Consider the following 12,368-nt stretch of genomic DNA (forward strand, 5'->3'; position numbering starts at 1 on the left):
TGAAAACAACATTTATCTCCTTGTACATCTCCATCAGAATGCTTGCATTAACTAGGTGCATTTTCAATGAGCAATAATATTTTAAAATAAATCTTTTTTCCCTGAGTAGTAGGTCTCAACAATGGACTTAAATTATTCAGTGAAACCATGCTGTAAACAGATGGGCTCTCATCCAGATTTTATTTTTCCATTTATAGCACACAGGCAGAGTAGATTTAGCATCATTCTTCTTTTAATGACATGAAATCCTGAACTTCATTAGCATGATTCTAAAGGACCCTAGGATTTTTAGAATGGTAAATGAGCATTGGCTTCAACTTAAAGTCACCAGCTACATTAGCCCTTAACAAGAGAGTCAGCCTGTCCTTTGAAGCTTTAAAGCCAGACTATTGACTTCTTTCTTTTTTCTTTTTTTTTTTTTTTTTTGAGACAGAGCCTCATTCTGTCAACCAGTCGGCAGTGCAGTGATGTAATCTTGGCTCACTGCAACCTCTGCCTCCTGGGTTCAAGTGATTCTCCTGCCTTAGACCCCCAAGTAACTGGGACTACAGGTGTGCACCACCACATCTGGCTAATTTTTTGTATTTTAGTAGAGACGGGGTCTCACCATGTGTTGGCCAGGCTGGTCTCAAACTTCTGACCTCAAGTTATCCAGCCACTTTGGCCTCCCAAAGTACTGGGATTATAGGCGTGAGCCACTGCACCTGGCCTATATTGACTTATTTCTAGCTATGACAATTCTAGATGGCATCTTCTTCCAACAGAAGGCTGTTTCATCTACACAGAAGATCTGTTGTGTAGTGTAGCCACCTTCATCAATCATCTTAGCTAGACCTTCTGGATCACTTGCTGTTTCACCTTGCACTTTTATGTTATTAAGACAACTTCTTTCCTTAAACCTCTGAACCAACTTCTGCTAGCTTCAAACTTTTCTTTTGTAGCTTTCTTACCTCTCTCAGCCTTCTTAGAATTGCAGAGAGTTAGGGCCTTGCTCTGGATTATGCTTTGGCTTAAGGGAATGTAGTGGCTGGTTTGATCTTCTATCCAGACCACCAAAACTTTCTCCATATCAGTAATAAAGTTATTTCTCTTTTTCTTTTTTATCATTCATATGTTTACAAAGTGGCACTTTTAATTTATTTCAAGAACTTTTCCTTTGTACTCACAACTCTCCTGTTAATGCAAGAGGCCTTGTTGGCCAGGTGGGGTGGCATATGCCTGTAGTCCTTTGGGAAGCAGAGGCAGGAGGATCGCTTGAGGCTAGGATATTCAGACCAGCTTGGGGAATATAGCGAGACCCCATCTCCACACACACAAAAAATTTTAGAAGTCGGATAAAAGGTGACAAGTGGGCAATATGGTCTTGGAATTGGTTGGTTTGCATATTAAAAGCATACTGGCAGGCAAGTTCCTTATCTTTAGAAATTAGTTAATCCTTGGAGGCGCAGTTCCCGGAGTCCACAAGACCCCAAATGCCAGAGCATCAAGAATACAGAAAATTAGCCAGGTGCCATAGCACAAGTGCCATAGCATAAGCAGAACATGAATGAAAAAAAATTTTTAATTAACTGGGTGTGGTGGCATACGCCTGTCCCAGCCACTCAGGAGGCTGAGGTGGGAGGATCACTTGAGTCCAGGAGTTTGAGGCTGCAGTGAGCTATCATTGTGCCACTGCACTCCTGCCTGGGTGACAGAGTGAGACCCCATTAAAAAAAAAAAGGCCTTGTTTTTGGACTATCTTGCCTTTCATCCTCCTTTCCCCTGTAAGTGTAATCATTTCTAGCTTTTGATTTAAAGTGAGAGATGTATGACTCTTACTTTCACCTGAACACTTAGAGGCCATTGTAGGGTTATTAATTGGCTTAATTTCAATATCGTTTCATGGGGAATTGGAGGCCCAAGGACAAGCAGAGAGATGAGGGAAGGGCCTGTCCAAGGAGCAGTTAGAACATACACAGCATTATCTAAGTTAGCTGTCTTATATGGGTTCAGTTCATAGCTCCCCAAAACAATTACCATAGTAACATGAATGATCACTGATTACATATCACCATAATAGATACAATAATGATTATTTTAAAATTTGACATATTGTGAGGAATATCAAACTATGACGTGGAGACACACAGTGAGCATGTACTGTTGGAAAAATGGCCCCAATAGACTTGGTTTATATAGGTGCATTAGTCAAGTTTCTCTAAAGGGACAGAACTAATAGGGCAGACGTATACATGAAGGGGAGTTTATTAAGGGGTATTGACTCACAAAATCACAAGGTAAAGTCCCACAATAGGCCATTTGCAAGCTGAGGAGCAAGAAAGCCAGTCTGAGTCCCAAAACCTCAAAAGTAGGGATGCAGCCTTCAGTCAGTGGCTGAAGGCTGGAGAGCCCCTGGCAAACCATTGATGTAGGTTAGAGTCCAGAAGCTGAAGGTCTTGGAGTCTGATGCTTGAAGGCAGGAAGCATCCAACATGGGAGAAAGATGAAGGCCGGAAGACTCAGCAAGTCTGCTCATTCCACCTTCTTCTGCCTGCTTTATTCTAGCTGCTCCAGCTGATTAGATGGTGCCCACCCAGATTAAGGGTGGGTCTGCCTCTCACAGTCCACTGACTCAAATGTTTATCTCCTTTGGCATCACCCTCACAGACACACCCAGGAACCATTCTTTGTATCCTTCAATCCAAACAAGTTGATACTCAATATTAACCATCACAACAGGGTTGCCACAAACCTTTAATTTGTGAAAAATGCACTGTGAAGCACAATAAAGCGCAGTAAAATGAGGTATGCCTGTGTATTCTTTGGGCAGACATAAAGCCATATGAAGATACTAGATATATGATACAGAGTATAGAATGAAGCCTACAGAGCTCCTATCTAGGTTCCATTTTACTGACCATGCAATATGCTACAGGCACAGTCTACTGAATCTCCTTCCACCACTCCAGCTCCTCTTCCTTTCCTTTAGCCTTGTTCATCATGCCCAAACTCTTGGGTTTATTGAAGCGGTTGCTATAGCCACAATTATTGCATGAATCTATTTTTCAGTATGACAATATGCTATCTGCAAGTGTACTTTAAGATATTAAAAAACTCAGTTATATTATAGATTAATGGATGTGTGATCTTCCAAATTGATGCCAACCTATAAATTCCCAGTCACTGAAATTCTTTAGTATGTGAAACTAGTCTTTTTTTTTTTTTTTAGACAGAGTCTTGCTCTGTCATCCAGGCTGGGGTGCAATGGCATGATCTCAGCTCACTGCAACCTCCGCCTCCCAGGTTCAAGCGATTCTCCCACCTCAGCCTCCTGAGTAGCTAGGATTACAGGCACCCACCATCGTGCCTGGATAATTTTTGTATTTTTGTAGAGATGGGGCTTCACTGTTTTGGCCAGGCTGGTCTTGAACGAACTCCTGACCTCAGATGATCTACCCACCTCAGCCTCCCAAAGCACTGGGATTACAGGTATGAGTCACTGAGCCTGGTCCAATTTTTTTTTTACTTTGATATTCCTCCATCTTCCCATTTATTTCAATTCCTCTACTAGAATCATATTCTTATTTATTTTTCTCTCTGTGCATTCTTGAAATATTTCTGCTCAGTAGAGAAGCAATATGAAGCTTCAGTGTTTTATTAACTATATCAAACAGCAGACTCTCTAGATGATGAGCCAAAAGTTGCTGAAGGGTGTATTTTTTTGGTCTGCTGTGAATTATACCATCAGGCTCAACAAAGTGGTAAAAACTGTTTTAAATTATTAGCTGAATATGTGAGAACTGGCCGTTGCAAAATCTGTCATGTAGCATTATGCCATTATCAAGAGAAATTTTAGCATTTTCTGTTTTCTCCACAGATAAAGTGCTTGTTTTCTTTAGCTTTTCTTCTATTGAGGTTGGTTAATCCTTTTCAAACCAGGAAACTCAGACTTAATATATATAGACCTTGCTTTGCACAATCTTCTATATCTTGCATTTAGGGGCACACAGTCCATCTGTCATTTTAACTGTGCTCACATGAATCGTGCTGATTTATACTTAACCATAGCTAATTTCATTTGTGTTTTTGAGTTTGGTTTTTGATTTTCAAAAGCAGCCAAAAGTGAGTTGACATTTTAGCACTTTGGTCTATTTTATAAAGAGTGATGACATAATATTCATCTATAATTCTTACCTTTAAAGTTACTTAATGTCATGTTGATAGAAAAGGAAACTGCTGACATTGACTTTCTACACTTTAAATCAATTCTTTAGTATCTTCACATAAGTCTCCCCTAAAATTTCCTGTTTTAGAGTGATTTTATACTTACCCATTGCATAAACCTGGAGAAATTCTTTTCTTCACTTATTTCAATTTCCCAATATATAAAAGAGTTAATAATGTAGCTACCACAGAGCATATTGTGAAATTCACTGAGAAATCACAGAGATATGCTGCTCTGCGAAGAGCAGGAAGAACTCTGTGAATAATAGGTTGTACCAATCTTCCTCCAAACACTTCTCTGACAAGCACACAAATCTGACACATATTTCTGCAGAGATCTAGGGCTCCAAGTTTTTTCCTTTTGTGATATAATCACTCTCCATGAAGTTTAGTCATATGCTGCTCATTTTCAGTGTCTCTATTTTCTAAATAAAGGCATGAATAGAATCAACTCTTGGATTCTATAAACTACAATAAACCGAAATGTGTTTAAAGAAAACTTAATGAATCATTATGCTACCCCTCCACCATAAGACTGTAGAATGTTAGCTTTAAAAGGAATACAGGGAACATCCAGTCCAATCTTTGCATTTTATACACAAGACAACTGAGCTTTTGGGAGCTTGGGGAATCTCGAGATTTTCTCAAAGTGAGATTAGTTAAGTGGTAGATCTGTGTGTGTGTGTGTGTGTGTGTGTGTGTAATTTCAAAAACATGCAATACTAGCATAGTTTTCATTTTCATTTTTTTTTTAATTAATTTTATTTTATTTTAAGTTTCAGGATACATGTGCAGGATGTGCAGGTTTGTTACATAGGTAAACATGTGCCATGGTGGTTTGCTGCATCTATCAACCCATCTCCTAGGTATTAAGCCCTGCACACATTAGCTCTTTATCATTATGCTCTCCCTCCCCAAACCCCTCACAGGCCTCAGTGTGTGATGTTCCCCTCACTGTCTCCATGTGCTCTCATTGTTTAGTTTCCACTTATAAGAAAGAGCATGCTATGTTTGGTTTTCTGTTCCTGTGTTAGTTTGCTGGGGATAATGGCTTCCAGCTCCATCCATGTGCCTGCAAAGGACATGATCTCATTCCTTTTTATGGCTGCATAGTATTCCATGGTGTATATGTACCACAGTTTCTTTATTCAGTCTATCATTGATGGGCATTTGGGTTGATTCCATGTCTTTGCTATTATGAATAGTGCTGCAATTAACATACGCATGCATGCATCTTTAAAATAGAATGATTTGTATTCCTTTGGGTATACACCCAGTAGTGGGATTGCTGGGGCAAATGATATTTCTGGTTCTATTTGAGGAATAGCCACACCATCCTCCACAATGGTTGAACTAATTTACATTCCCACCAACAGTGGAAAAGAGTTCCTGTTTCTTCACAGCCTGGCCAGCATCGGTTGTTTCTCAACTTTTCATTATGATGGGTGTGAGATGGTATCTCATTGTGGTTTTGATTTGCATTTCTCTAGTAATCAGTGATGTTGAACATATGTTTGTTGGTCACATAAATGTCTTCTTTTGAGAAATCTATTCATGTCCTTTGCCCACTTTTTAATGGGGTCGTTTGTTTCTTTCTTGTAAATTTGTTTAAGCTCCTTGTAGATTCTGGATATTAGACCTTTGTCAAATGGATAGATTGCAAAAATTTTCTGCCATTCTCTAGTTTGTCTGCTCACTCTGTGATAGTTTCTTTTGCTGTGCAGAAGCTCTTTAGGTTAATTAGATCCCATTTGTCAGTTTTTGCTTTTGTTGCAATTGCTTTTGGTGATTTCATCATGTCATCTTTGACCATGCCTATGTCCTGAATGGTATTGCCTAGGTTTTCTTCTAGAGTTTTTATAATTTTGGGTTTCACATTTAAGTCTTTAATCCATCTTGAGTTAATTTTTGTATAAGGTATAAGGAAGGGGTCCAGTTTCGATTTTCTGCTTGTGGTTAGCCAGTTTTCCCAACACAATTTATTAAATAGGGAATCCTTTCCCTATTGCTTGTTTTTGTCAGGTTTGTCAAAGATCAGATGGCTGTAGATGTGTGGTCTTAATTCTGAGACCTCTATTCTGTTCCATTGGTCTACTGCCTGTTTTTGTACCAGTACCATGCTGTTTTGGTTACTGTAGCCCTGTAGTATAGTTTGAAGTTGGGTATCATGATGCCTCCAGCTTTGTTCTTTTTGCTTAGGATTGTCTTGGCTATACAGGCTCTTTTTTGGTTCCGTATGAATTTTAAAGTAGTTTTTTCTAATTCTGTGAAGAATGTCAATGGTAGTTTAATGGGAATAGCATTGAATCTATAAATTACTTTGGGCAGTATGGCCGTTTTCATGATATTGATTCTTTCTATCCATGAGCATGGAATGTTTTTCCATTTGTCTGTGTCCTCTCTGATTTCCTTGAGCAGTGGTTTGTAGTTCTCTTTGAAGAGGTCCTTCACTTCCCCTGTTAGCTGTATTCCTAGGTATTTTATTCTCCTTGTAGCAATTGTGAATGGGGGTTCATTCATGATTTGACTCTCTCTGTTGGTGTATAGAAATGCTTGTGATTTTTGCACATGGGTTTTGTATCCTGAGACTTTGCTGAAGTTGCTTATGAGCTTAAGGAGCTTTTATGCTGAGATAATGGGGATTTCTAGATATCCTTATTTCAATGAATGCCTTTGTCTTGAATTATTTTTCTTTTGATATTCACGTCACTACACTAGCTTTCTTTTGGTTGTTTTTTTGTATGACATTTTAACTTTTTTGCTCTTGTTGTTTGTTTGTTTGTTTTTTGGACAAGGTCTCACTCTGTCACCCAGGCTGGAGTGCAGTAAACCTCCTAGGCGCTTTATTCTTCTATGTCTTTGCTGAAATTATTTCTTTTCTGAGGCTTTCTATATTTTCATTTGTTTCAAGTGTGCTTGCAGTTGCTCACTGAAGGATATTTTTCATGGCTGCTTTAAATTTATTTTCAGATCATTCTAACATCTTTGTCATCTCAATATTGGCATCTGTTCATTGATATTTTTCATTCAATTTGAGTTCTCTGCAGTTTCTTGTTATAACAAATGATTTTCAATTAAAACCTGGACTCTATATATATATACACAAGGTCTCACCCCGTTAGAGTGCAATGGCATGATCATGGGTTACTGCATCCTCAACCTCCCAGCCTCAAGCAATCCTCCCACCTCAGCCCCCTGAGTACTGGAACTACAGGCATATACCACCAAGCCTGGATAATTTTTTGTATTTTTTGTAGTTACAGGGTCTTACTATGTTGCCCAGGCTGGTCTTGAGCTCCTGGGCTGAAATGATCCTCCCACCTTGGCCTTCCAAAGTGCTAAGATTATAGGCATGAGCTACAGGGCCCAGTCTACTGTTTAACTTTTAACAGGTTTGTAAGACTTTGTTTTAATCGTATCCTTTAAGGAACATGTAGATGGATTTATTTAAATCTACTTTAATATTCCCTATCTCCTAATATTTAATTCACTAACATATACTATGATTACTGATATATTTGGCTTTATTTCTACCATTTCATTTTGTGTTTTCTATTTAGTATTCTGTTCTTTTGCTTCTGTTTTTTTCTCCATTCCTACTTTCTGTGAAAGTGATGCATTATTTTCTGTTGCTAATTTTAAAGCTAAACATTAAGTTTCTATTGATTTAGTGCTTACTCTTAATTTTTTATTTCCACATTTAAATATAAAATTTTATAACAATTACTAAATATATTAAACATGCTTTTCACTTTTCCCAAACACTGAGTTATTTAGTGTGCTGATTATAAAACACCACTCTCCTGTTGACTTTTTATTCTCTAGTTTTAGTTTTACACATTCGAGTTGTTTTTGCTTTGTTTTGTTTCATTTTTTACTTGCTATAAGCTATTAAATTTCCAAATGTATTTATATCAGTGTNGTTTCTTTTTTAAAAGTATCTTCAAACTAATATACTTGGTTAAACTTTTTAAGTCTCAAAACACAACTAAAATAACCTGTTGTGTTTCATTTTTTAACCAAAAAACTACTACTGAGGCTTTTGCCTTTAAGAATAATTTCTGGGGCCAGGTGTGGTGGCTCATGCCTATAATCCTAGAACTTTGGGAGCCGAGCGTGGGAATCATTTGAGGCCAGGAGTTTGAGACCAACCTGGGCAACATAGCGAGATCCTGTTTCTACAAAAAATTTTAAAATTTGACCAGATGTGGTGGCATGCAACTGTAGTCCCAGCTACTTGAGAGGCTGAAGAGGGAGGATATCTTCGAGGCTGAAGAAAGCAAGCTATGAAGGCACCACTGCACCCCATCCCAAGGGGCTGGAGTGAGACCCTATCTTCAAAAAAAAAAAAAGATTTCTAAGAAATGGTATATTCAGAGGTATTTCAACATATTTAATAACAGTATATCATGGGCATTACCCAACAACTGGTGTGTCTGTCCTGGTTCTACCAGCTGCACATGAGCCTGGGTATATCATTGAAAAATACAGTGAAAATGTAACAATGCCCAGTAAAGCTATAATGTTTTCATTATTAAATTTGTTCAACACTATTTTTTTTTCACAAAAAGTTGAACAGAAAACACAGGATTTTTTTTTTCCTATATGATATTTCTACTGGATTAACCACTAGATTTAGGTAATAGCAACAGAGCTGAACTTCTGGACCTGGTAACATTGTCTCTTCAAGTTAGCATTTTCGACATAATACAAAATAAATTCTGGCAATAGTCATCTACATGTGTAATTTGTAGAGCTGTTATATTGGGCTTCGTGAGGAAGGACAACATGTGCTTTATTAGCAATGTTAAACGGGGGCTCAATTAATGTTTGCTGATATACTACAGAATTTCAAAAAGAATGGCAACAAATGTTTCCCAAAATCAATATGGAAATGAGTTATGAAATTTGCTTTACTGAACAAGTCTTCATTTGTGGCAAGAATCCATTTTGGTGTTTGTTTCCCTGCTATTTGAAGGAACAGATTGAGTGTTCCTTTGTTTTCTTGTTCCTACATAGAAGACATTTAAAATAATCATAAACTATTAGTACTAGAAGGAAACCTAAAAATCTAATATAACTTCCCACACAATGCAAATCCCTTCTGCAGCATCCCTGATAAATCTTCACCCAGCTTCTTCTGACATTTCCAATGATAGGGAGCACATTGCTTAGTGAGACAGCCTGTTCCTCACTCAAGAGTTCGAGCTGCTATACAGGTCTGTGTTAACTCTTTTTATCGGTGTTTCTGAAAGTGTGGTCCCTGGACTAACAGCAATAGCATCACATATAAACTCATTGGAGGATGGGTGCAGTGGCTCAGCCTGTAATCCCAGCACTTGGGGAGGCTGAGTTGGGTGGATCACCTGAGGTCAGGAGTTTGAGACCAGCCTGGCCAACATGGTGAAACCCCATCTCTACTAAAAATACCCAAATTAGCTGGGTGTGGTGGTGTGCACCTGTAGCCCCAGCCACTTGGGAGGCTGAGGGAGGAGAATTGCTTGAAACTGGGAGGTAGAGCTTGCAGTGAGCGGAGATCACGCCACTGCACTCCAGCCTGGGTAACAGAGCGAGACTCCATCTCAAAAAAATAAATAAATAATTAAAAAAAGAAACTTGTTAGAAATGCAAATTCTCAGCTCTAGGTGAGGGTGGCTCACATCTGTACCCAACCATTTGGAGGCTGAGGTGGGAGGATCACTTGAGCCCAGGAGTTTGAGACCAACCTAGGCAACACAGCAAACTCCATCTCTACAGAGAAATGTTATAATTAGCCAGGCATGATGGCACACGCCTATAGTCCCAACTACTCAGGATGCTGAGGCAGGAGGATTGCTTGAGCCTAGCAGTTCAAGGCTGCAAGGAGCTAGAATTGTGCCGCTCTAGTTAACCCTGGGTGACAGAGCAAGACCCTGTCTCAAAAAAAAAAAAAAAAAAAAAAAAGCCAATTCCCAGGTTTCCCTGCCAGATTTACTGAATCAGAAATGATAAGAATGGGGCCCAGCAGTGTTTTAACAAGCTCTCAGGTGATTCTGATGCATGCTAAAGTTTAAGAAACATTGCCCTATATAACACTCCACACAGCCGGGTACAGTGGCTCATGCCTGTACTCCTAGCACTTTGGGAGGCCAAGGTGGGCAGATCACCTGAGGTCAGGAGTTTGAGACCAGCCTGGCCAACATGGTGAAACCCCATCTCCACTAAAAATACAAAATTAGCCAGGCGTGGTGGCAGGCACCTGTAATACCAGCTACTTGGGAGGTTGAAGCAGGAGAATCACTTGAACCAGGAGGCAGAGGTGGCAGTGAGCTGAGATCGTACCACTGCCCTCCATTCAGCCTGGGCGACAGAGCAAGACTTTCTCAGAAAAAAAGAGAAAGACTCCACACAACAGAATTGGGTTGCAGATATCAGAAATCTAACTGTAAAATTAGATTTAGTATAAAAGGCATTATCCCAGTTCGTGAGGCTCAGGATAATGGAGTAGCTCGTAGGATCAAGGGATTGATCAGGACCTACAGGACCTGGGCTTCTGGGACTGGAAAGAAGAAATGTCTCACTTCATGTCTGCTCATGAGTGCTCCGAATGGCTCCATCTCCCACCCACCCTCAGCCCATGTGTTGCCATTTCTCTGTCTCTGCTTGTTTTTATCCTCTTTGACTGCAGACAGACTTCTGCACATGGTGAAGATGGCACGTCCTCTACCCTGCAACCTGCATGCATACATACCTTCATATCTCTCTAGGACTTGACCTCTGAGGCAAGGCTATTCCTCTCCAGGCTCCAAATCAAGAAATCCCAGGGAAGAACTCCAAGGGCCAGAAATGTTAATGGAAGAAAGGTGTTGGGAAGTCTTGCAGAGAAGATAAATAACAGTAGCTACTGCAGCCTATTACATAAACTATAGTCAATTTTACTGTGAGAAAAGGAAGTTTAGAAAGATCATTTGCCTTGCCCAAATCACTAAGTCAGTGAAAATCAAAACCAAAAAAACTAAAAAATAGTAATATTTAAGACCATACCATAGTCACTCATTTACTAAGGAATTTCCTAGAAAAATTTAGTTTAGGTTTTAGCTCTATATATTTGCACTGAACTTTCTCCCTCATGGAAAAAAAAAGTTAGTTTTATAAAATAACTTCATGAGTCTGTAGTAAAACAATGGTGAAAGGAATATAATTTTTCCTATTACAGACAGACGGTTGAGATTCTTTTGCATTTATGTCATTCAAAAATGATTGTTACAAACTTTAAACTTGGCAGCAATGTATTCCCAATGGAGGAAGGGAAACAAATCAAGCCAATCTAAAGTCATGAAGATTTATAATAATGTATTTAAGAAAAAAACCAAATAGAACATTTAATGGTTTTTTTTTTTTTTGCAAGAACTTAGAACTTAAGGCTTCCTGATGCGAAAAAAATAAATCTTTTTAAGGAATCTACTTTAGCAAACAATTTTTTTGAAATGTAACCTTCTACTTAAACTCAAGAAAAATATATACTAAGAAGCCTACAAGCTAAGAAACATAATAATCAAAGCATCAGGTTCCAAAAGCTTTCTTTATTTTTTTGAGATGGAGTCTTGCTCCTGTAGCCCAGGCTGGAGTGCAGTGTAGATCTCAGCTCCCTGCAACCTCCACCTCCCGGGTTCCAAGAGATTTCTTCCCTGGCCTCAGCCTCCTGAGTAGCTGAGACTACAGGCATACATTCACCACCATGTTTATCAGGACTAAAATATTTTGTATTAGTTTATTTGAGTGGATGGGGTGGTTCACCAGGTGTTAGGCCAGGCCTGGTCTCAGCTCCATGCAGCTTTTCAATGGAGTCCACGGAAATCCCCCCTTAGAGCTCGCCTCCCAAAGTGCTGGATTATTGGAGCAGGCGAGAGCCATCCACGTAGCTCAGCCTCTCAAAGGTTTTCATAACACCATTTAATTGATCTCTCCAGCCATAAGCTGGTTCTTCCCATTTCCCTTTAAACAAAATCATAGCCTATTACGCTTTATTTCAGGGCATATTATAAACCCTTCCCTATTAATATGTGCTATATAAGTTGGGTTGCTGAATCAATGTAAGAAGCAATTACACTCTGGAATTTCCTGATCCTTGAATGTCTAATTCATAACCATTTGTTGTGTTCCACCATTTGTGGACAGTTTTACGA

Source organism: Rhinopithecus bieti, unplaced genomic scaffold (genome assembly GCF_001698545.2).
Source record: "Rhinopithecus bieti isolate Rb0 unplaced genomic scaffold, ASM169854v2 scaffold_13261, whole genome shotgun sequence".
NCBI lineage: Eukaryota > Metazoa > Chordata > Mammalia > Primates > Cercopithecidae > Rhinopithecus > Rhinopithecus bieti.